The sequence below is a fragment of the Hylobates moloch genome, unplaced genomic scaffold (genome assembly GCF_009828535.3).
Source record: "Hylobates moloch isolate HMO894 unplaced genomic scaffold, HMol_V3 SCAFFOLD_3, whole genome shotgun sequence".
NCBI lineage: Eukaryota > Metazoa > Chordata > Mammalia > Primates > Hylobatidae > Hylobates > Hylobates moloch.
The window spans coordinates 141,804,935-141,827,708 of record NW_026652278.1 but is presented as its reverse complement, the minus strand read 5'-3'; the positions used below and the strand labels follow the sequence as shown (position 1 = coordinate 141,827,708).

General features: G+C 35.2%; 1 protein-coding gene and 1 pseudogene across 4 annotated transcripts in view; one reads left to right on the top strand and one right to left on the bottom strand.

Moving 5' to 3' along the window:
* The window catches only part of LRBA (LPS responsive beige-like anchor protein), a 793,918-nt gene that overhangs the window by 295,660 nt on the left and 475,484 nt on the right, over nt 1–22,774 (top strand). The window lies entirely within an intron of this gene.
* Nucleotides 7,692–8,202, bottom strand: LOC116464974 (protein archease-like; annotated as a pseudogene).

Sequence of the window (22,774 nt, the reverse complement as noted above, 5' to 3'; positions counted from 1 at the left end):
CAGCCTTGAACTTCTGGGCTCAATCAGTCTGCCCACCTCAGTATCCTGAGTAGCTGGCACTACAGGCATGTGCCACCATGTCTGGCTAATTTTTGTGTTTTTTATAGAGGCAGGGTTTTACCATGTTGCCCAGCTGGTCTCGAACTCCTGGGCTCAAGCAGTCCACCTCCTTATCTTCACAAAGTGCTGGGATTATAGACATGAGCCATCATGCCTGGCCGCTACTCATTTTTGTATGTTGGTTTTTGTATACTGCAACTTTACTGAATTTGTTTATCAGTTCTTATAGCTTTTTGGTGGACTGTGGGTTTTTCTAAAAATAAGATCACATCATCTGCAAATAAAGATAATTTGACTTACTCCTTTCCAATTTAAATGCTCTTTATCTCCTTCTCTTGTTGGATTACTCTAGCTAAGGCTTCCAGTTCTATGTTGAATAATAGTGGTGAAAGTACATGTTCTTGTCATGTTCCAGATCTTAGAGGAAATGCTTTCAGTTTTCTCCATTCAGTATGATACTGGTTGTGGGTCTGTCATATATGGCTTATTATGTTAAGGCATATTCCATTTGTATCAGGTTTTTTTTTAGGGTTTTTATCATGAACAGATGTTGTACTTTATCAGATGCTTTTTCAGCATCAATTGAAATGATCTTTTTTTATCCTTCATTCTGTTAATATCATGTATCACATTGATTGATTTGCATATATTGAACCATCCTTGCATCCCTAGGATAAATCCCACTTGGTCATGATTAATGACCTTTTTTAATGTATCTTTAAATTCAGCTTGCTAGTATTTTCTTGAGGATTTTTGCATCAATATTCACCAGTGAGATTGGCCTATAGTTTTCTTTTTTTAATATGTCTTTGGTTTTGGTTTCAGGGTAATATTGGCCTTGTAGAATTAGTGTGGAATTCTTCCCTCCTCTCTATTTTTTGGAATACTTAGAGTAGGATTGGTATTAGTTCTTAAAATGTTTGGTAGAATTCAGTGAAGCCATCTGGCCCCAGGCTTTTCTTTACTCGGATACTTTTTATTAAGGCTTCACTCTTGTCACTTGTTATTGGTCTGTTATGTTTTAGATTTCTTAATGGTTCAATCTTGGTAGGTTTATGTATCTAGGAATTGATCCATTTCTTCTAGATTTTCCAAATTTATTGACATATAGTTGCTCATAGTAGCCACTAATGATCCTTTGAATTTCTACAGTATCAGTTGTAATGTCTCCCTTTTCGTATCTGATTTCATTTGTTTGGATCTTCTCTTTTTCTTAGTCTCACTAAAAGGTCGCCAATTTTGTTTATCTTTTCAAGAAGGCAACTTTTTGTTTAATCACTCTTCTGTATTGTTTTCATTTCAAATTCATTTATTTCTGCTCTGAACTTTAGTATTTCTTTTCTTCTACTAATTTTGAGTTCAGTTTGCTGTTACTTTTCTAGTTCTTTAAGATGCATTATTAGGTTATTTATTTGAAGATTTTCTTTTTTTTGATGCAGGCATTTATAGCTATAAATTCTCTTCTTAATAGTGCTTTTGCTGTATCCTGTATGTTTTAGTATGTTGTGTTTTTATTATCATTTGTTTGAAGAAATTTTTAAATTTTATTCTTAATTTCTTCATCATTACACTGGCGATTCAGGAACATATTGTTTAATTTCAGTATATTGTATAGTTTTTAATATTTCTGTTATTATTGATTTGTAGTTATGTTTCATTGTGGTCAGAGAAGATGCTTGATATTTCAGGTTTTTTGAATGTTTTAAGACTTGTTTTGTGACCTAACATATGGTCTGTTCTTGAGAATGACCCATGTGCTGAGGAGAAGAATGTGTATTCTGTAGTTATTGGATGCAATGTTCTGTAAATATCTGGCTGGGCATGGTGGCTCACACCTGTAATCCCAGCACTTTGGGAGTCTGAGGCAGGTGGATCACCTGAGGTCAGGAGTTTGAGACCAGCCTGGCCAACATGGCGAAACCCCGTCTCTACTAAAAATACAAAAATTAGCTGGGTGTGATGGCATGCGCCTGTAATCCCAGCTACTCAGGAGGCTGAGGTAGGAGAATTGCTTGAACGTGGAAGATGGAGGTTGCGGTGAGCTGAGAATCATGCCACTGCACTCCAGCCTGGATGATAGAGCAAGACTCCATCTCAAAAAAAAAAAAAAAAAAAGAAATGTTCTGTAAATATCTTTAGATCCACTTGTTCTGTAGTACAGATGAAGTCTGCTGTTTCTTTTTTGATTTTTTTTTTTTGTCTGTGAGAGCTGCCCAGGGCTGAAGGTGGGATATTTTGATGTGTCTAGCTATTATTGTATTGGAGTCTATCTCTCTCTTTAGTTCTCATAATATTTTCCTTATAGATTCCATTGCTCCAGTGTTGGGTGCATGACATGGTTTGGCTCTGTGTCCCCATCCAAATCTCATCTTGAATTGTAATCCCCACATGTTGAGGGAGGGACCTATAATCCCCATGTGTCAAGGGAGGCAAGTGATTGGATTATTGGGGGGCAGTTTCTTGCATGCTGTTCTCGTAATAGTGAGTGAGTTCTCATGAGATCTGATGATTTTATAAGTGTTTGGAAATTCCTCCTTCACTCTTCTCTTTCCTGCCAACTTGTGAAGAAGGTGCCAGTTTGCCCTTCGATCATGATTGTAAGTTTCCTGAGGCCTCCCAACCACGTGGATCTGTGAGTCAGTTAAACCTCTTTCCTTTATAAATTACCCAGTCTTGGGTAGTTCTTTATAGCAGTGTGAAAACGGACTAATACAGTGCATATTTATTTACAATCATTATATCCTCTTGCTGGGTTGACCCCTTTATCACTATATAATGACTGTCTTTGTCTCTTCTTACAATTTTTTTCTTAAAATCTGTTTTATCTGATTAAATGTAACTACTCCTGTGGCTTGGAATATCTGTTTTCATCTCTTTATCTTCAGTCTATGTGTATGTTTATAGGTGAAGTGTGTTTCTTACAAGCAACAGATTATTAGGTCTTGTTTTTTAATTCATTCAGCCACTTTATTTCTTTTGATTGGAGAGTTTAGTCCATTTACATTTAATGTTATTATTGATAAGTAGAGACTTACTACTGCCATTTTGTAATTTGCTTTCTGGTTGTTTTGCAGACTTCTCTTCCTTTTTTCTTTCCTTGTCTTCCTTGTAGTGAAGGTGGTTTTCTCTGGTGGTATGATTTAATTTCTTGCTTTTTATATTTTGTGTACCCATTGTGTTTGTTTCAGTTTGAGGTTATTACAAGGCTTGCCAACACAATCTTATAACCTGTTATGTAAAACTAATGGCAACTTCACTTCACACTGACTGCATAAAGAAACAAACACACAAAAAGGAACCTAATAAAAACTCTACGCTGTAACTTTGTCTCTCTAGTTTTAAACTTTCTATTGTTTTTCTTTTTATCTTACTGTACTATCTATGTCTGGAAAAGTTTTTGTAGTTATTATTCATTGGTTCATTATTTAGTCTTTCTACTTGGTATATTTATATACTCCAATTACAATGTACTACTATTCTGTGCTTTTCTGTGTGCTTACTATTACCAGTGAGATTTGTACCTTCAGATGGTTTCTTCTTGCTCATGAACATCCTTTTCTTTCAGATTGTAGAGCTCCCTTTAGCATTCCTTCTAGGACACGTCTGGTGTTGATGAAATCCTTTAGCGTTTGTTCGACTGGGAAAGTTTTTTTATCTCCTTCATGCTTAAAGGATATTTTCAGTGGATATACTATTCTAGAGTAAAAGTGTTTTTCTTTCAGCACTTTAAATATGTCTTGCCACTCTTGTGGCCTGTAAGGCTTCCACTGAAAAGTCTGCTGCCAGATGTATTGAAGCACCATTGTATGTTATTTCTTTTCTCTTGCTGCATTTAGGATCCTTTCTTTATTCTTGACCTTTAGATTATTAAATGCCCAGAGGTAATCTTCTTTCTGCTTGCTGTTCTATAAGCTTCTTTTACTTGAATTTGATATCTTTCTGAAGGTTGGGGAAGTTCTCTGATTATTCTTTTGAATAAACTTTCTATCCCTCTCTTTTTATCTACCTCTTCTTTAAAGCTATTAACTCTTAGATTTGCCCCTTTGAAGCTGTTTTCTGATTTTGTAGGCATGCTTCATTTTTTCTTATTCCTTTTTTTCTCCTCTGTATTTTCAAATAGCCTGTCTTCAAGCTCACTACTTTCTTCTTGATCAGTTCTGCCATTAAGAGACTCTGATGACTCTGATGCATTCTTCAGCATGTTATTGCATTTTTCAATTGTAGAATTTCTGATATATATATATATATATGTATATATTTAAATTTATTTTATTTTTTGAGACAGGGTCTGGCTCTATCACCCAGGCTGTAGTGCAGTGGTGGGATATCAGCTCACTGTAACCTCCACCTCCCTACTCATTCTGCTTGATTAAAAAAAAAAATTTAATCCTTTTGTTAAATTTATCTGATAGAATTCTGAATTTCTTCTCTGTGTTATATTGAATTTCTTTGAGTTGCCTCAAAACAGCTATTTTGAATTGTCTATCTGAGTTGTCATATGTCTCTGTTTCTTCAGAATTGGTTCCTGGTGCCTTATTTAGTTCATTGGTGAGGTTGTGTTTTCATGGATGATGTTTATACTTGCTAATGTTCTTCAGTGTATGAGCATTGAAGAGTTAGGTATTTATTATAGTCTTCACAGTCTGGGCTTGTTTGTGACTGTTCTTCTTGGGAAGGCTTTCCAGATATTTGAAAGGACTTGGACCCCAACCCCAATAAGGCTGTGTTTTTTGCTGGCTCGTAGAGGTACCATTTTGGTGGTCTTAGATAAGATGTGGAAGAATTATCTGGATTACCAGCCAGAGACTCTTGTTCTTTTCCCTTTCTCCCATACAAACAAGAGTCTGTCTCTCTTTGCTGAGCCACCTGCAACTGGGGGTGTGGTGATGCAAGTAAGTCTGTGGCCACCACCACTAGGGCTGCACTGGGTTAGACCTGAAACCTGCACAGCGCTGGGTCTTGCTCGTTTCTTCCCTTCAGGGCCGTGAGTTCCCACAGGCTCCAGGAATGTCCAAAGTGCTGTATGGGAGCCAGGGACTGAAGTTAAACAACTTGGCAATTTTCCTGATATTCTATTTTACTGTCGTTATGCCTGCACTCAAACCACAATACAAAGTCTTTCCTACTCTTTTCTTCGCTTTCCATAGGCAGAGCTGCCTCTCCCTGTGGCCACCCCCACCACGGGTCCACAGGGGATTCCTTCAGGCCACCACTGATGTTTACTGAGAGCCTAGGGGCTCTTCTGTCAGCTCGTGATGAATGCTGCCAGGCCTGAGACTCGCTCTTTAGGGCAGTGAGCTCCCCTCTGTCCCAAAGCACATCTGAAAATGCTGTCCAAGAGCCTAAGCCTAGACTTTGGGACCCCAAGAGCCAGCTTATTGCTCTACCCCCATGTAGCTGAGCTGGTACATAGGATGCAAGACAAAGTTGCCTTCATTTTTCCCTCTGCTTTTCTGAAACATTAGTGGTATTTCACTGTAGGCACCATAGCTGGGAATATGCTGGGACACCCCTGAAGCTAGTAAGTCTCAGAGCCCAAGACACATGGTATATTCCGTTCGTTATCACTGCTGGTTATTCAGGGCCCAAGAGTTCTTTAATCTGCAGGTGATGAATCCTACCAGGACTGGGTCCTTACCTTCAAGGCCCTGGGTTCACTTTTGGTCCAGGTTGTGTCTAGAAATGAAATATCATCCGAGAGCTAAGGCCTGGAATGGGGCCTCATGACTCTGCCTGGTGCCCTATCCTCCTGTGGCTGAGCTGGTATCCAAGATGCAAGTCAAAGTCCTCTTTACTCTTTGCTGTCCTCTCCTTAAGCAGAAGCAAGGAGTAACTTTCATTGCTATGAGCTTTACTGCCTGGGGTTAGGGCAGGGCTGATGCAAGCACTTCCTTAGCCAGGCAAGCTGGTGTCTCTCTAGGTCACGTGCCACCCTAGTTCACTGGCCCTAAGCCCAACCCAGCACTAGGAGGAGCCTAGAAATTGCAGTCCTTGTGTCCTAGACTGACTTTCAAGTTTATCTAGGAAGCCAGCGTACTTTAGCCTGGGTGGCGAGGCTTGCCAAGAAACTCATGTTCTGTCCCCTGAGATATGTGATTCCCCTCTGGCTAGGGCTGGTCCTCATGCTCCCTCTATGGAAGGAGCCCAGCATAGCTTAATTCTTTGCTGTGACAGGGCAGCACTGAGACCAATGTAAAGTTCTCCAATCGTTGAGCTCTCCTTCCCCAAAGTGCAGTTTCTGTCTGCAGTGCATGGCCACTGCTGGGCGATGGGGCAGAGGTGGCATCAGTGATTCAAGTCTGTCTCTTCTGCCCCCCTCAATGCCTCTTTCCATGATATGAAGTTAAAAACAAGTACTGTGATCGCTCACCTGATTTTTGGTTCTTGTGATGGTGCTTTGCTATGTGCAGATAGTTGTTAAAATTTGGTATTGCAGCAGGTGGATGAACAGGATAGGCCTCTATTCTGCCATCATGCTCTGCCCCTCCTCTGATGTTGGTTTTTATGTTACATATGTCAATTCACACCCTCTTATGGAGGCTGAGGATATTAGTCACTTGTATGTTCCTTTTATTTTCTCTCCCCTCACCTCCTAATTTTTAGTTATATTTTAATTTTCATGTTGTCTAAATTTATCACATTCATGTTTATAATCACATTTCTTATAGTACTTGAGTATTTGTTCTTTATTTAAGTGAATTCAATACTCACTCTTCATTTTCCCCCACTTTATTGGTCGGAACTTAATTTCCAGATTCTTTCTTTTGACTCAGTTCTTAATTGGCTGCATTTCATGGCTATTCTTTTTCCACAAGGGGCTTATATGTGTTGTAAACTTAAAGTTCTTCCATGTTTAAGAATATTTGCCTGCTGTCTTTATATTTGAATGACATTCTGCTTAACTTTATATATTTTTTTCTGGGTGTGGAAATATATTTTCTCAAATTATTTTTTTTTCCAAATTGGATTTAGCACCAGGCTGCTGCTGACATCAGAGTTCCATTCTGTGGGGAGGCTGGAAGGCTTGCATTGCAATGGAAGGGCATGAGGCACCTGCTGCCACAGCAGATGATCAACAAATGAAGGACCATAACTGCCCCCTAGGAATTGAAGAATTCTTTAAAGTTTGACTATTTGGGGAACACAGACCAAGGGCGTGCCCTGATTTTCCGTTTCGGAAAGTCATAGTTCAAGTTGTAAATTTCTGGCTGGGCGTGGTGGCCCACACCTATAACCCCAGCAATTTGGGAGGCCAAGGTGGGCGGATCACTTGAGGTCAGGAGTTCAAGACCAGCCTGGCCAACAAGATGAAACCCCATCTCTACTAAAAATACAAAAATTAGCCAGGCGTGAGGTAGCTCATGCCTGTAGTCTCAGCTACTCGGGAGGCTGAGGCATGGGAATCACTTGAACCTGGAAGGCAGAGGCTGCAGTGAGCCAAGATCGTGCCACTGCACTCCTGCCTGGGGGACAGAGCAATACTCCGTTTCAGGAAAAAAAAAAAAGTTATAAATTTTTGTTTTACGATTTCCGTATATCAGAAGATACTGTAGAATTTAATTCACATTGTCTTCCCAAAAGAAAGAGAAAAAAAAAAACAGTTTTTCTTAGGAGTCTTTTCTTTTTTGGTCTTAAATGTCAATGATCACAAAAACTTCAGGGTTTTCTTTATTATAGACCTGCATTGCTGAATATGTTATAACTTTGACTTCTATTCCATGAGGGTGCTTGGACAATGAAAATTCTTCTCTCCACCCAATTGATTGTAATTTGAAATGTCTTTGATCAATACAAAGTACTTTCACCTCCCAGGGTATGAAGAATTCATCAGCATTGGACTTAACAAAGCCACTCATCTAAAAAGTGAAAAAGAAAAGTAGAAAGTTCTTGGGTTTTTACTTCTATTGTTTGGAGAGGTTCCATAGTCCTGGTATCTATCATGTAACCAAACATGGCCATTGCACATTGCTCAAATGCTTCCTCCAGAGTATCTCCCCATGTGTGTAACTGGACATCTGCTGTATGATCCAAATACTCGTAATTCCTATTGACTGGCGGATAGTTGGCCTTGATCGCCTTCTGTTCCTCAGTCAAACTGTAATCTCTAACATCTCCCTCTTTCTGTGCCATGACTGCCTTGCTTGACTTAATATTGTTGGGTAACACTTAAATTCCCTTATAACTTTGCAGACATTGCTTTGTTATCTTCTGACTTTGAATGTTGCTGTCAGAGGACAGTCTGATATTTTCCCTCAATTTTTGATTTGCTTTTTATGTCTTCTGCCTGTGATTTCTTTGTCCACAAAATTCTTTAAGAGGAATATGGCTCAGTATTGAACATTATTTATCAAATTATCCTGGGACATAGTTTCTTGTTATAATCGGCAGATTCTGATTTTTCCTTCAGTTCTTAGGAAATTTTTTAGATTATACTTTGAAATACCATTTTCACTTTATTTTGTTTTTCCTTACTTAGTAACACTTAATAATATGTTAGATATATGTTTGTCTTTCACATCTATTAGTTATTCCTTAGTCGCTTGACTTTCTTTGATCCTTAGCCTTATTTTTCCACCAGTAAGTACATTTTTAATGTTTTATTTTGTCCGGGATATTTATTTGTAATTTGTTTATTATGTCCATAAAGCTTATGTTTTGTTCCTAATTTTGTTTATTTAGGACTTCAGCCTCTTTCCTTAGTCACTTACTTTATTTGAGTTTTATCTTATTTGCATTATGTTTTTGTTATGTTGTTCATTAGAAAAAATAATCATGAATAATTTTCTTTTATTCTTTGAGTTATACTTTCTCATCAGATTTTTTGTCTTTTCTATAGTATTTTATTTTAAATTTATTTATTAACTTATATGTTGATTGATTGGTGCTATATGTTTGTATAACTACCATACTTTTTTGTTTCGTTATGTTCATTCTTAGAATGCTCTGTGCAGATATTCTGTTGGCTTAAGACAGGAGGATATCTTAGTGACTTATTTCCCTCTCCATCCTCTGTGTAAAGCTAATATTTCCCCCATCTGAGCTACAGTTCGATTTTTGTAGAATATCCTATGGCCTATTATGAAGAGGAAGAGCTTATTTGAAATAGATGAGGAGTCTTTCTTAGAAATCCTCGTTTTTTTCTAAGATTTTGTTAAATATTTTCTACCAGGTTCATTCTATCTCATTAGACGACAGACAATTCTCATGGGAAAATGTGCTTAGGCTTTGAATAATTTTCCTCAGTCATTTAAGAGAGTAAACTCGAGTTTACTTCAGTTTTAGTGAATCAGCCCCATTTTTCAATATCTTGCTTCACCAGTATTTGTTCTGTAAGTTTTTCTGGCATCTCCAGGTAGAAGAGGAAAGAGGTAATGTTACCTACTCAGTTTGTTTCTCTCTGTATTGGAAGGCATTAAGAAAATTATCAGAATTTTGTCAACTTACCAATATTGCTTAGGGGGCATGGGGACATGATTAAGAACTAAGCTTTGTTGCTCCCTCAGTTCTAGAACCAGTTTGTTTTTGTTCCCCTTGGCAACCAATTTTTTAATGTTTGGTGATTTATTGTGCGTTCCTTACATTGTTTCATTATACGTGTGCTGCTGTAAAGACACATGCACACGTATGTTTATTGCGGCACTATTCACAATAGCAAAGACTTGGAACCAACCCAAATGTCCAACAACGATAGACTGGATTAAGAAAATGTGGAACATTTACACCATGGAATACTATGCAGCCATAAAAAATGATGAGTTCATGTCCTTTGTAGGGACATGGATGAAACTGGAAATCATCATTCTCAGTAAACTATCGCAAGGTCAAAAAACCAAACACTGCATGTTCTCACTCATAGGTGGGAATTGAACAATGAGAACGCATGGACACAGGAAGGGGAACATCACACTCCGGGGACTGTTGTGGGGTGGGGGGAGGGGGGAGGGATAGCATTAGGAGATACACCTAATGCTAAATGACGAGTTAATGGGTGCAGCACACCAACATGGCACATGGATACATATGTAACAAACCTGCACATTGTGCACATGTACCCTAAAACTTAACGTACAATAATATAAAAAAAAATACAGAAACTTTCAATAATTTGAGTGTAAATAATTTAAGAATATAAAAATTTTCACCAATTTTGACTAGTAGGGCAAATGACCAATTAAATGATTGGAATGCTGGATTACACATTCATCTTAAAAAAATTTCATTTTTTATGTATGTCCAACTTAAGCATGTGCTCCATTTAATAAATCAAATAAATTGAATTTTTGTGAATCATACTATTAAATTAAATAAATGTTTGTTGAACAGCTAAAAAATTATTTTTTGTTATTTATTTATTTATTTATTTATTTTTTTTTTGCTAATTTGTTTTTAGGAATTGAGGAAGGAAAAAAAATGTAATTGCAATATCAGCCTACCATCCTAACCTGGAATCTATTTCTTAGTGTACTTTCTAATTAATTATGGAGATGCTTTCTTTGTTGTAACTATGGGTTAATATTGCACTTTTTTAAAATTTGAAATCTAGTGATTGTGGTGGTGGGTAGTGTATGTGTTCTTTTGTGTATGAATGAGAGAGAATGATGGAGTAAACATGTGGAATTGGTGTATGAATGAGAGAGAACGAGGAAGGTGGAAATGTGGAATTGAAAATTGAAGAAATGTTTCTAAAACACTCTGTTGTGAAAGAGATTAAATTGATTTGATCTGAACGGTATATATATTTTCAGTTTAGGTGAGGAATGTTGGTGCCAACAGTAGCTGATATTTCAGGAATCCTTATGCTATTTCAGTAGCTATTAGAGATATGTATAAATAGTAACTAATTCTTACAACAAACCTCTGAGATAGTAGTGATATTATCCCTCATTTTATAAGTTTGAAAATAGCATAAAGCAGGAATAACCTAGAGTTACAACTTGGATCCAGATCCAGGTAATCTGTTTCCCAATTACTAATCTATGAATTTGGTTCAAATTTTATTAGATTTCTAAAGAACGTGTGAATAGGATCTAATCCTGGAATACATTGCAGCTTTATTCTAAGCTATTTAATTTTATGTTTTGTCTAATATAGTTTTACATTTTAATCATTATTGTGCTGTGAGATTTGCAATATTGTGTAGTAATATTTTAAGGTGTTATAATAAAATATCTAAATAAGAAATATTTCCAAATAAATGTTGTTACTTAAAATTTTAGCAGAGAAAATATATTTGTTCATCTCTTCTACATCAGAGTCAATTTTAAGAGAGCAAACATATATTTTTTCTTATGTCTACTAGTCTTTACCCTTTTTCAACAAACTTCAATTGGTTGAAGCATGCTCATGTTCTAACTGTATTGCTCTTAAACAATACTTTGCAGGATGAGGCATATTTTTTTTGAGACAGCTTATATTTTAGAGGTTATCTGTATTCAGCCTTGAATTCATGCTGTGCGTTCTTAAATAATATAACTGAATTTTATCTACTGCTAGTTACCTTCTGCAAAAAAAGATGTTGTCATCTATTTAATGTACCATTTGTGGTTGTAAAGTAGCTGACTTGTTTCATTTATTATCAAAGGATTGATGACAGTGTAGATCTGCAATGTGCATCTCTTTAGTTCATTGCATGCTTATCATTAGAGTGGGATATCCTTGACATTTTATGCTTTTGGTTTACAGAGAGGTTCCATGAATGTCATGGCATCATTGATTAGCTGTACATCTTAACTTTGTCTCTTAATCTTATGGTTATAAACAGAATATTTATGAAGAAAATTATGTCATGCTGAAACATTGTACCTTGTAAACATTGTGCATGTGTGAATATACAAGCTTCCTGGCAAACATTTTTGTAAAGAAGGTTGTCTTTCAGAATTTTAGTTTCTTTAAACTAATGTGATATATCTGTAAAACATATGTACTGATGATTATCTCTTAATGATTTTTCTTTTAGGGGTCTGTGTTAGTTAAAATCCACTTCAGTAAGAATTTTCAAAAGTTCTTTGGGCCAATGTTGCTTTGAATTTTATCTAACATACTATAGAACTCACTTGTTGCTAGCTTCAGTGGAACTGCAAACCAGGTGGTCTCTCAGTTTTTTTGAAGTAATAAAAATGGAGTCTTTTTTTTTTTATTAAATAAAGACCATGAAAGCACTGATTATTATTATTATTATTACTACTATTGTTATTTTGAGACAGAATCTCACTGTGTCGCCCAGGCTGGAATGTAGTGGTGCGATTTTGGCTCACTGCAACCTGAGCCTCCTGGATTCAAGTGATCTTCCCACCTCAGCCTCCCAAGTAGCTGGGACTACATGTGCACACCACCACACCTGGCTAATTTTTGTTTTGTTTTTTGTAGAGATGGGGTTTTGTCATATTGCCCAGGCTGGTCTCAAGCTCCTGAGCTCAAGCCTCCCAAAGTGCTGGGATTACATATATGAGCCGCTATGTCTGGCAAATATAGCAATCTATATATTTTTTAGATGAAGAATTCAAAGATTTTTTTCCAGCTAGCAAGCAAAATATTTTTATTAAAATAGTGAACATTTTTGTGAGTACTTATAAATTTTTAAAAATAAACACTTCTATGGTACTACTTATTTTTCTGAATTCTTAACAAATATAAAATAAATTATCATAACAATCCTTTGAGGTAAATGTTATTATCTTCAGCCCAATTTTACAGATGAGAAAACTACAGCAAGGCTCAGTGATTTGTTCTAGGTCATATAGCTGGTATGTGATGAAGCTTGGACTTGAACCAAGGTAGTCTGATACCCGGTATAAACTGCTGTTCTCTTTGCTATGTGGCCTCTCTAACATCATCTATTAAGTGATTTAGTACACATTGTCTCATTTCAGTACCACAACACATCCTTCATGTATGTATGCAAGGTAGATTGAGAGAATGTGATTTAGCTTTGATCACAGAACAATTAAATGCATGATTCTGAACTAGAACCCAGGTTTCCTAACAGTAACCCAGTACAGTCTGTCCACATAGCCTCTGTCGACTTCATGGCAGTGTTTTGCTATTGTAATAATATATTCTGTTATTGAACATATTCTTGACAGTTCTAAAGGAATGTGAAACATTTTAACAATTACATATTTTAGTGTTATGTGTTTTAGGGTAATGTATATACCAATTTTAGAGCGAATCATGATAAATTATTCAATTTTCCTCTTAAGTAGCTGCTTTTTTCCTCATTGATCGATTTTTAAATTTAAACATGTTTATTTTTCTAATTATAAAAATGAAGTATTTTTTAATATAGAAAATTTAGAAAATAAAAAATGTAAAGAATAAAAGTCATTTATTGTCTAGCTTGAACATCTGTTTATCTTCGTTGGATTTTGCTTTTTGTTTTTGACTAATTTGAAATAACTATAGATGTAAAACAAGTTGCGAAGGTAATGCAAAGATCTCATCTATTTTTTACCATATTTTCTTTTTTTATACACATATACTCATTTAACTTATTAACTGAATCTACCCATTCACCAAATTAGAGTCATACACATGCTTCTTTAAAATCTAACATTAAAATAATGTATTGTTAGCAATTTGCCATTTGTGAAAATTTTTGAAAATGTGATTTGTAACAGCTATTTATATTTCCAATATAAATATGTACTTATTTATTTTACCAATCTCCATTCTTACACACTTAAATTATGTATATTTTGCTTTTGTAAATAAAGCTTTGAGGAATTTAGTGTTCAGAAATCTTTATTTACATTTCTGATTTTTTAGTTGGCTAAAATCTTTTTTTAAATTTTATTATTATTATACTTTAAGTTTTAGGGTACATGTGCACAATGTGCAGGTTTGTTACATATGTATACCTGTGCCATGTTGGTGTGCTGCACCCATTAACTCGTCATTTAGCATTAGGTATCTCTCCTAATGCTATCCCTCCCCCCTCCCCCCACCCCACAACAGTCCCCGGTGTGTGATGTTCCCCTTCCTGTGTCCATGTGTTCTCATTGTTCAATTCCCACCTATGAGTGAGAACATGCAGTGTTTGGTTTTTTGTCCTTGCGATAGTTTGCCGAGAATGATGGTTTCCAGCTTCATCCATGTCCCTACAAAGGACATGAACTCATTTTTTATGGCTGCATAGTATTCCATGGTGTATATGTGCCACATTTTCTTAATCCAGTCTATCGTTGTTGGACATTTGGGTTGGTTCCACGTCTTTGCTATTGTGAGTAGTGTCACAATAAACATACGTGTGCATGTGTCTTTATAGCAGCATGATTTATAGTCCTTTGGGTATATACCCAGTAATGGGATGGCTGGGTCAAATGGTATTTCTAGTTCTAGATCCCTGAGGAATCGCCACACTGACTTCCACAATGGTTGAACTAGTTTACAGTCCCACCAACAGTGTAAAAGTGTTCCTATTTCTCCACATCCTCTCCAGCACCTGTTGTTTCCTGACTTTTTAATGATGGCCATTCTAACTGGTGTGAGATGGTATCTCATTGTGGTTTTGATTTGCATTTCTCTGATGGCCAGTGATGATGAGCATTTTTGCATGTGTTTTTTGGCTGCATAAATGTCTTCTTTTGAGAAGTGTCTGTTCATATCCTTCGCCCGCTTTTTGATGGGGTTGTTTTTTTCTCGTAAATTTGTTTGAGTTCATTGTAAATTCTGGATATTAGCCCTTTGTCAGATGAGTAGGTTGCAAAAATTTTCTCCCATTCTGTAGGTTGCCCTTTCACTCTAATGCTAGTTTCTTTTGCTGTGCAGAAGCTCTTTAGTTTAATTAGATCCCATTTGTCAGTTTTGGGTTTTGTTGCCATTGCTTTTGGTGTTTTAGACATGAAGTCCTTGCCTATGCCTGTGTCCTGAATGGTATTGCCTAGGTTTTCTTCTAGGGTTTTTATTGTTTTAGGTCTAACATGTAAGTCTTTAATCCATCTTGAATTAATTTTTATATAAGGTATAAGGAAGGGATCCAGTTTCAGCTTTCTACATATGGCTAGCCAGTTTTCCCAGCACCATTTATTAAACAGGGAATCCTTTCCCTATTTCTTGTTTTTGTCAGTTTTGTCAAAGATCAGATATTTGTAGATATGCAGCATTGTTTCTGAGACCTCTGTTCTGTTCCATTGGTCTATATCTCTGTTTTGGTACCAGTACCATGCTGTTTTGGTTACTGTAGTCTTGTAGTATAGTTTGAAGTCAGGTAGCGTGATGCCTCCAGCTTTGTTCTTTTGGCTTGGGATTGACTTGGCAATGTGGGCTCTTTTTTGGTTCCATATGCACTTTAAAGTAGTTTTTTCCAATTCTGTGAAGAAAGTTATTGGTAGCCTGATGGGAATGGCATTGAATCTATAAATTACCTTGGGCAGTATGGCCATTTTCATGATATTGGTTCTGCCTACTCATGAGCATGGAATGTTCTTCCATTTGTTTGTGTCCTGTTTTATTTTGCTGAGCAGTGGTTTGTAGTTCTCCTTGAAGAGGTCCTTCACATCCCTTGTAAGTTGGATTCCTAGGTATTTTATTCTCTTTGAAGCAATTGTGAATGGGAGTTCACTCATGATTTGGCTCTCCGTTTGTCTGTTATTGATGTATAGGAATGCTTGTGGTTTTTGCACATTGATTTTGTATCTTGAGACTTTGCTGAAGTTGCTTATCAGCTTAAGGAGATTTTGGGCTGAGACGATGGGGTTTTCTAGATATACAATCCTGTCATCTGCAAACAGGGACAATTTGACTTCCTCTTTTCCTAATTGAATGCCCTTTATTTCCTTCTCCTGCCTGATTGCCGTGGCCAGAACTTTCAACACTGTGTTGAATAGGAGTGGTGAGAGAGGGCATCCCTGTCTTGTGCCAGTTTTCAAAGGGAATGCTTCCAGTTTTTGTCCATTCAGTATGATATTGGCTGTGGGTTTGTCATAAATAGCTCTTATTATTTTGAGATACGTCCCATCAATTCCTAATTTATTGAGAGTTTTTAGCATGAAGTGTTGTTGAATTTTGTCAAAGGCCTTTTCTGCATCTATTGAGATAATCATGTGGTTTTTGTCTTTGGTTCTGTTTTGAACATTGATGCAAAAATCCTCAATAAAATACTGGCAAACCAAATCCAGCAACACAGCAAAAAGCTTATCCACCATGATCAAGTGGGCTTCATCCCTGGGATGCAAGGCTGGTTCAACATACGAAAATCAATAAACGTAATCCGGCTAAAGTCTTTTATGTGAAAATCTGGGATCAGAGAATGAATTCTTTTGAGAAAGTTTATACTTCTTTCTCGTTTTTCTGTTCCATTGCTGTAATTGAATAATTTTCAGTTTGATAAATAAAAGGATGTAGAATCTTGTTTAAAGTTTGCATTGCATTTAATTTCTAGTGAGAATGAACATTGCTTCATTATAATCATGATAGTTTTAATTTTTTTAATGTCTATTTGTTTCCTTTGCTCATTCAAACAAAATCTGTGTTAGTGATTTTCTTCCTTATTTGTATATGACTTTATATGATAAAGGTTTTTTCGTCTGTTTTATTTGTTGTAATATGTTCCCCCAGAACTTTCTTTTTATCATGATTTATATTATAGATTTATACTCTCTTAAATTTTAATACAATTTAAAGTTTTTTTCTTTATTATTGCTTTCCTTATTTTTAGGTTTAGTAAATTATTTTCCATTTCAAGATTATTTAAATGTTCTCATATATTCTAGATTTTCTGCAGTTATATATATTTATAAATATATATGTATATATATTTATATATATACATTTATATATATATTTATATATACATGTATATATATTATATATATACATTTATATATATTTATATATATAATATATATATATAAAATATATATATATTTTTTTTGTTTCTCTTGTGGTTTTATATATATAGAATATAAAATATAATTTATCTATATATAAAAACTATAAAATCTAGATATATAATATATATAATAAAATAAAAAAAATAAAATATAGAATATATAGAATATATATATAATATAGAATATATATATATATATAAATTTTTTTGAGACGAATGTCTCATTTGGTAGCATGATGATGGCTCACTGCAGCTTTGACCTCCTGGGCTCAAGTGATCCCCCCATCTCTGCCTCTTGAGTAGTTGGCCCCAGAGGTTTGTGCCAGCATGCCTAGCTAATGTTTTAAAAGACTTTTTGTAGTGACGTGGGCTTGCTATGTTGCCCAGTCTGGTCTCAAACTCCTGGGCTCAAACAATCTACCTACCTCAGCCTCCCGAGCAGCTGGGACTACCGGTGTGTGACACCATGCTTGGCTAATTTTTTATTTTTGGAAGAGATGGAAGTTTCACTGTGTTGCCCAGGCTGTTCTCAAACTCTTGGGCTCAACTGATCCTCCCACTTTAACCCCCCAAAGTGCGGGGAGTGCAGGCATAAACCAGTGTGCCTGACTGATTTTTAATCTTTAAAATATTTGAGATATTTTTATTTGTATTATATAAGACTCTAGTCTGGTTGTCTTTAAATGCTTTTAATCAGTTTCTCCAAAATGGTCTCTCTTTGGTTTGCCAAGCTTTTGTTATCACGTATGACTCTCATGTGTCTTAGGGGCTAATTCAAGGGATTATATTGTGTTTCATAAATTTTTTTCATTATCGTTCATCACCCAGTCATTAAGTTAATGGAACATTTTTTAGCTTTTTTCCTTTTATTATGTAAATATAAAAATATATAAAAGTAGAGGGAATCGTATAATGCACACCCATTATCTAGATTTAACAATTTGCTTGATTTTTATTTCTTGCTGAAGTGTTTTAAAGTACATTATAGACTTTGTGGAAATTGACCACTTAGTACTTTAGTATGAATCTTTAAAACATGAGGATGTTTTCCTATATAGTTACATCATTATCATTTGTAAAAATCAGTGACAATAATTCCTGAATGTATTCTAATACTTAATATCCTGATTTCCCCAGTTGTTTTAAAAATGTCTTTACTACCTAATTCCTCTAACAAGTATCTATTGAAGGATCACACATTACAAATAGTTGTTAAATTTCTTTAATTAAAAAAAATGATGGGACAACGAAAGCTTACAGAAATGTCTCAAGTAGTGAACAATATTAAAAAAAAACAAGTTTAATGAGATATAATTCATATAATGTACAATTCACCCATTTAAAGTGTACATTTCATTGGTTTTTAGTATATTGAGAGATGTGTCACCATCACCACAATCAATTTTAGAACAGTTTAATCACCCCAAAAAAGAAACCCTGGACCATTTATTCGTCACTCCCCATTTGTCCCCAAATTACCCCTAGACAACCATGAATCTACTTTCTGTCTCTATTGATTTGCCTATTCTGCTGATTTGATAACATTGTACTTACAGTTGTATATGATAGGTGGTGGTTTGTGATTGACTTGTTTTACTTAACATAGTATTTTCAACTTTATCTAAGCTGTAGATCTTCTGGGGATGAAAGAAGGTGAGATTTTAGGATGGGGCACTTTCTGGAATTTAGTTCATATATGTTTCTTTGCATCCTGTCAGTATTAGTGTTGGAGCAGTAATTTTTTGCAACTTTTGTACATCCTACTTAGAAGCCAACATCCATCTAAATTTTTTAAATGTAAATATTTTTAAGATGGATAATATATTCATAGTTCTAACCATACAAAACAGTTTACAGGAAAAACTTTTCTGTCTTAGGGGAATCAGTGTTATTATTTTCTTATGTTCTCCTCTGCCCCCGAAATATTTTATACAGGGCATACAAATATGTTTTGTATTCTTTTACATGGATGGATGTATCATATACATACTGTTGTGCACCTTGCTTTTTTCTGTTTTACTTAAAATAACATCTTCGTGTGAGCATATACTGAGGTTTCTAATTTTTTGTGCTTTGTATAATCAGTATATATTTTTATATATCTATATTTATTATAACAAGTCTTCGTTATTTGACATTTATATTGTTTCTATTATGTGGTATTACGTGTTCCTGTTTATAATTTTGTATTCTGCATTTCATTGATATATATATTTCTGTAGGTAGCTATTGAATTTTATATTTTTCTTTATCGATTAAATTATATTGTTTTCTTAGTGTCATCCATAAAAACAATGCTGTATATTTTAAAACCCATCTTACTTTATATGGATAAATCCTACGAGATGAAGGGTGGGTTTTTTTGTTTGTTTGTTTTTGAGACAGAGTCTGGGTCGTTTGCCCAGGCTGGAGTGCAGTGGTGCGATCTCGGCTCACTGAAGCTCCACCTCCCGTGTTCACGCCATTCTCCTGCCTCAGCCTCCCGAGTAGCTGGGACTACAGGTGCCCGCCACCACACCCGGCTAATTTTTTGTATTTTTGGTAGAGACGGGGTTTCATCGTGTTAGCCAGGATGGTCTCCGTCTCCTGACCTCGTGATCCGCCTTTTGTTTTTTTTTGGAGATGGGATCTCACTCTGTCACCCAGGCTGGAGTGCAGTGGCCCAGTCTGAGATGACTGCAACTTATACCTTCCGGGCTTAAGAGATCCTCCCACCTCAGCCTCCTGACTAGCCACCACGCCCAGCCAATTTTTGTATTTTTTGTAGAGAGAGTGTTTTTCCATGTTGCCCAGGCTTGTCTTGAATTTCCAGCCTCAGGCGGTCCTCCCATAGTGTGGGAGTTACAGACTTGAGCTATCGCCTCTGTCCCTAGGGTATTTTTTTTTTTTTAACGTAACCATTTCTAACTTTTTAATGGATTTTTATAACTATTTAAAAGTGTTCTTGGTTTTCTTTTGTTGTAGGCCAATGTTATAAAATAAATAAATTGGCCATTTTGTTTTTTCGTAGTGCCAAGTCTGGGACTTATTTATCCACTGGGATAAGTTAGTTGTTCTCTAATTCATTTGTAACTGTTGGTAACTATATTGTTTCTCTCCTGCATTTGTTTTGTTTTGGTTTTGTTTATTTGGATGCTTAGTTTCACTTCTTTTTAAGTAATAAAACCAAGTCAGGGTATGAATTTTCTTCTGTTAACCGCGGTGGTTTCATCCTTTTTTTTTTTTTAACGTGATGTTCTCATTTTTATGTTGTAAATGGTTGGTCTTTTTTGATGTAGTATTTATTTAGTTTCCAAGGAATTTGTCCTTTATTATTACTTCAAATTTTGTTGCTCTTTTCTTATTTTGTTACCTTATGAGCAGATAGTATGGTCTGTAGAATTTCTAACTTTGAAATTTATTGAGGATTTTTAGTTGGCCTAATTTGATATTATGCTTGTATTTATAGGCTTTTATGTATGTTTAAAAAAAGAAGAACTATAATAAACCACAACATTCTGATCTATAATCATAATAAAATTTCCACTAAGATATTTTAAAGAACTCAGAGAAATGATTATCAGGCCCATTTGAAAAAAAATAAATTAATATTCTTGTCTCTTCTGCATGAAGATCAGGAAGACATGATTAGCTCTATGAAGATTAAATGTGGAAATTGTATTACGGATCAGGTATCAGAACACAGCATAACATTTTTCAGGTTTCTGAAGGTAATAATTTTCTAGTGTTTTAAAAATTCCAGACAATGTCAAAGGAATATATTTGTAGATTCGTCATTTTAGATAGTTCTACAATGAAAAGTTAACAAACGTTAAAACTGAAAATAAAGAAAAAATTTAAGTGAAGAAATTTTACATATTTCTACATATTTTTAAATTTCACATATTTTTAAATATGTAAAATTATAAAATTTGAGAATATCAAGATTCATAGACAATTGGGAAAGGTTTGAACAGGAAGGAGAATACCAGTTGTAATGAAAAAATGCAAATTAAAATGACAAAACTATTCAAATACTTTTTCTATCATTGGATGAACAGATAAAAAAGTGAGTTTTCCATACAAGGAAATATTATTCATGTGTATGTATTTAATATAGTGTGTGCTTTCATATATTATATATTTATATATGGATGTACATATATAAATTCTAAAATTTGAAATCACAAGTTGTATAAATAAAGTTCTTATGACAGATTTGTTATGAAGAAGAAAATATAATTCAACAAACATTCTTTTTGACGTTTTATTCTTAGATATTCACTTAGTATTTTGATTGTTTTTTCTGTCTAAAGACAAATAGTATTACCTGTTTTATTTCACATTTAATATTAATTCATAGCTTCTGTTATAATACTAATGGTCTATGTTTAAATATTTAAAAAAATATTTTTTTGTTGCTTTTGGTCTAAAACTGTAATGTATTCCTAACCTATAGATTTTTCAGGATCATATGTATTATCCATGTATTTTTTAATTCTAAGTTTTTTATTATTGTAAACTGCAAAATTTCTTGATACTTTTACATGACTTCCTGCATTCTTTCTAAATCATGTTCAGCAGCCAGCTTCTCTGCATGATTTCTCTTCAGTAATTAAATTTAGCATTTCCAGCTGCTGAAAAATTTGTTGGCCTTTTCTGTTCATTTGTGTTTCCTCATGTGTAAAATGTAAGACATCCACATATTTTTAATTCTTTCGTAGTACCATTGTATAGGCTGAGTTTGGCACTTATGTACTCTGAATGGCTTGCTTTCATCAACCTTAAAAAGAAATCTAAACTATTAATCTTACATGTTTATTTAAATATGAATCTGATCTGTATCAGTATATCAGATACGTAATTACACTGAGTGGCTTCCTTCTGGTAGTTTAGAAGGGATTTAGATTTTTTTCCTCTTTTTCCATTTTTTTTTTTTTTTTTTTTTTTTTTTGAGACGGAGTCTCACTCTGTCACCAGGTTGGGGTGCGGTGGTACGATCTCGGCTCACTGCAACCTCTGCATCCTGGGTTCAAGCGATTCTCCTGCCTCAGCCTCCCGAGTAGCTGGGACTACAGGCACACAACATGCCCAGCTAATTTTTGTATTTTTGTAGAGACAGGGTTTCAACATGTCGGCCAGGATGGTCTCAATCTCTTGACCTTGTGATCCGTCCGCCTTAGCCTCCCAAAGTGTTGGGATAACAGGCATTAGCCACTGTGCCAGGCATAGATTTTGTTTTCTTAGAATATTTTACTAGATTATTTTTAAAGATATGTAATTTCAGACACCCGTTTTCTCTTTTTAAGCATAGATATAAGGAGTTACACAGATCTACAAGTTGAACTGATTACCATCATTATTAATGAGTCTTTGATTTCAACATAGCAGAATAATTTTAAATAGAATAAATAGGCTGGATGTGTTGGCTGACACCTGTAATCCCAGCACTTTGGGAGGTCGAGGCAGGAGGATCACTTGAGCCCAGGAATTTGAGACCAGCCTGGGCAACATAGGGTGACCCCATCTATACAAAAAAAAAAAAAAAAAAAAATTAACTGGGCATGGTGGCATGCACCTGTCATCCCAGCTCCTGAGCCCAGGGTGTCAAGGCCGCAGTGAGCCATGATGTTGCCACTGCACTCCAGCCTAGGGAATAGCATGAGACCCTGTCTCAATAAAAAGAAAAACAAAAAGAATAAATAAATCTATATCTGTTCCTTTACACTATTTAAGAAACTGTAAAGCAATTATATGAGGGATGCTTTTTGATGTAGATAGTGTTTTTGGAAGGTGTTTACTGATATCACCAAGTCACATATCTGTCTTCAGAGAGTATCATGCCTATAATTCAATCCTCATTATTCTCCATTACTTTAAGCATTTTTTGTATGTAATGTTGTTCTT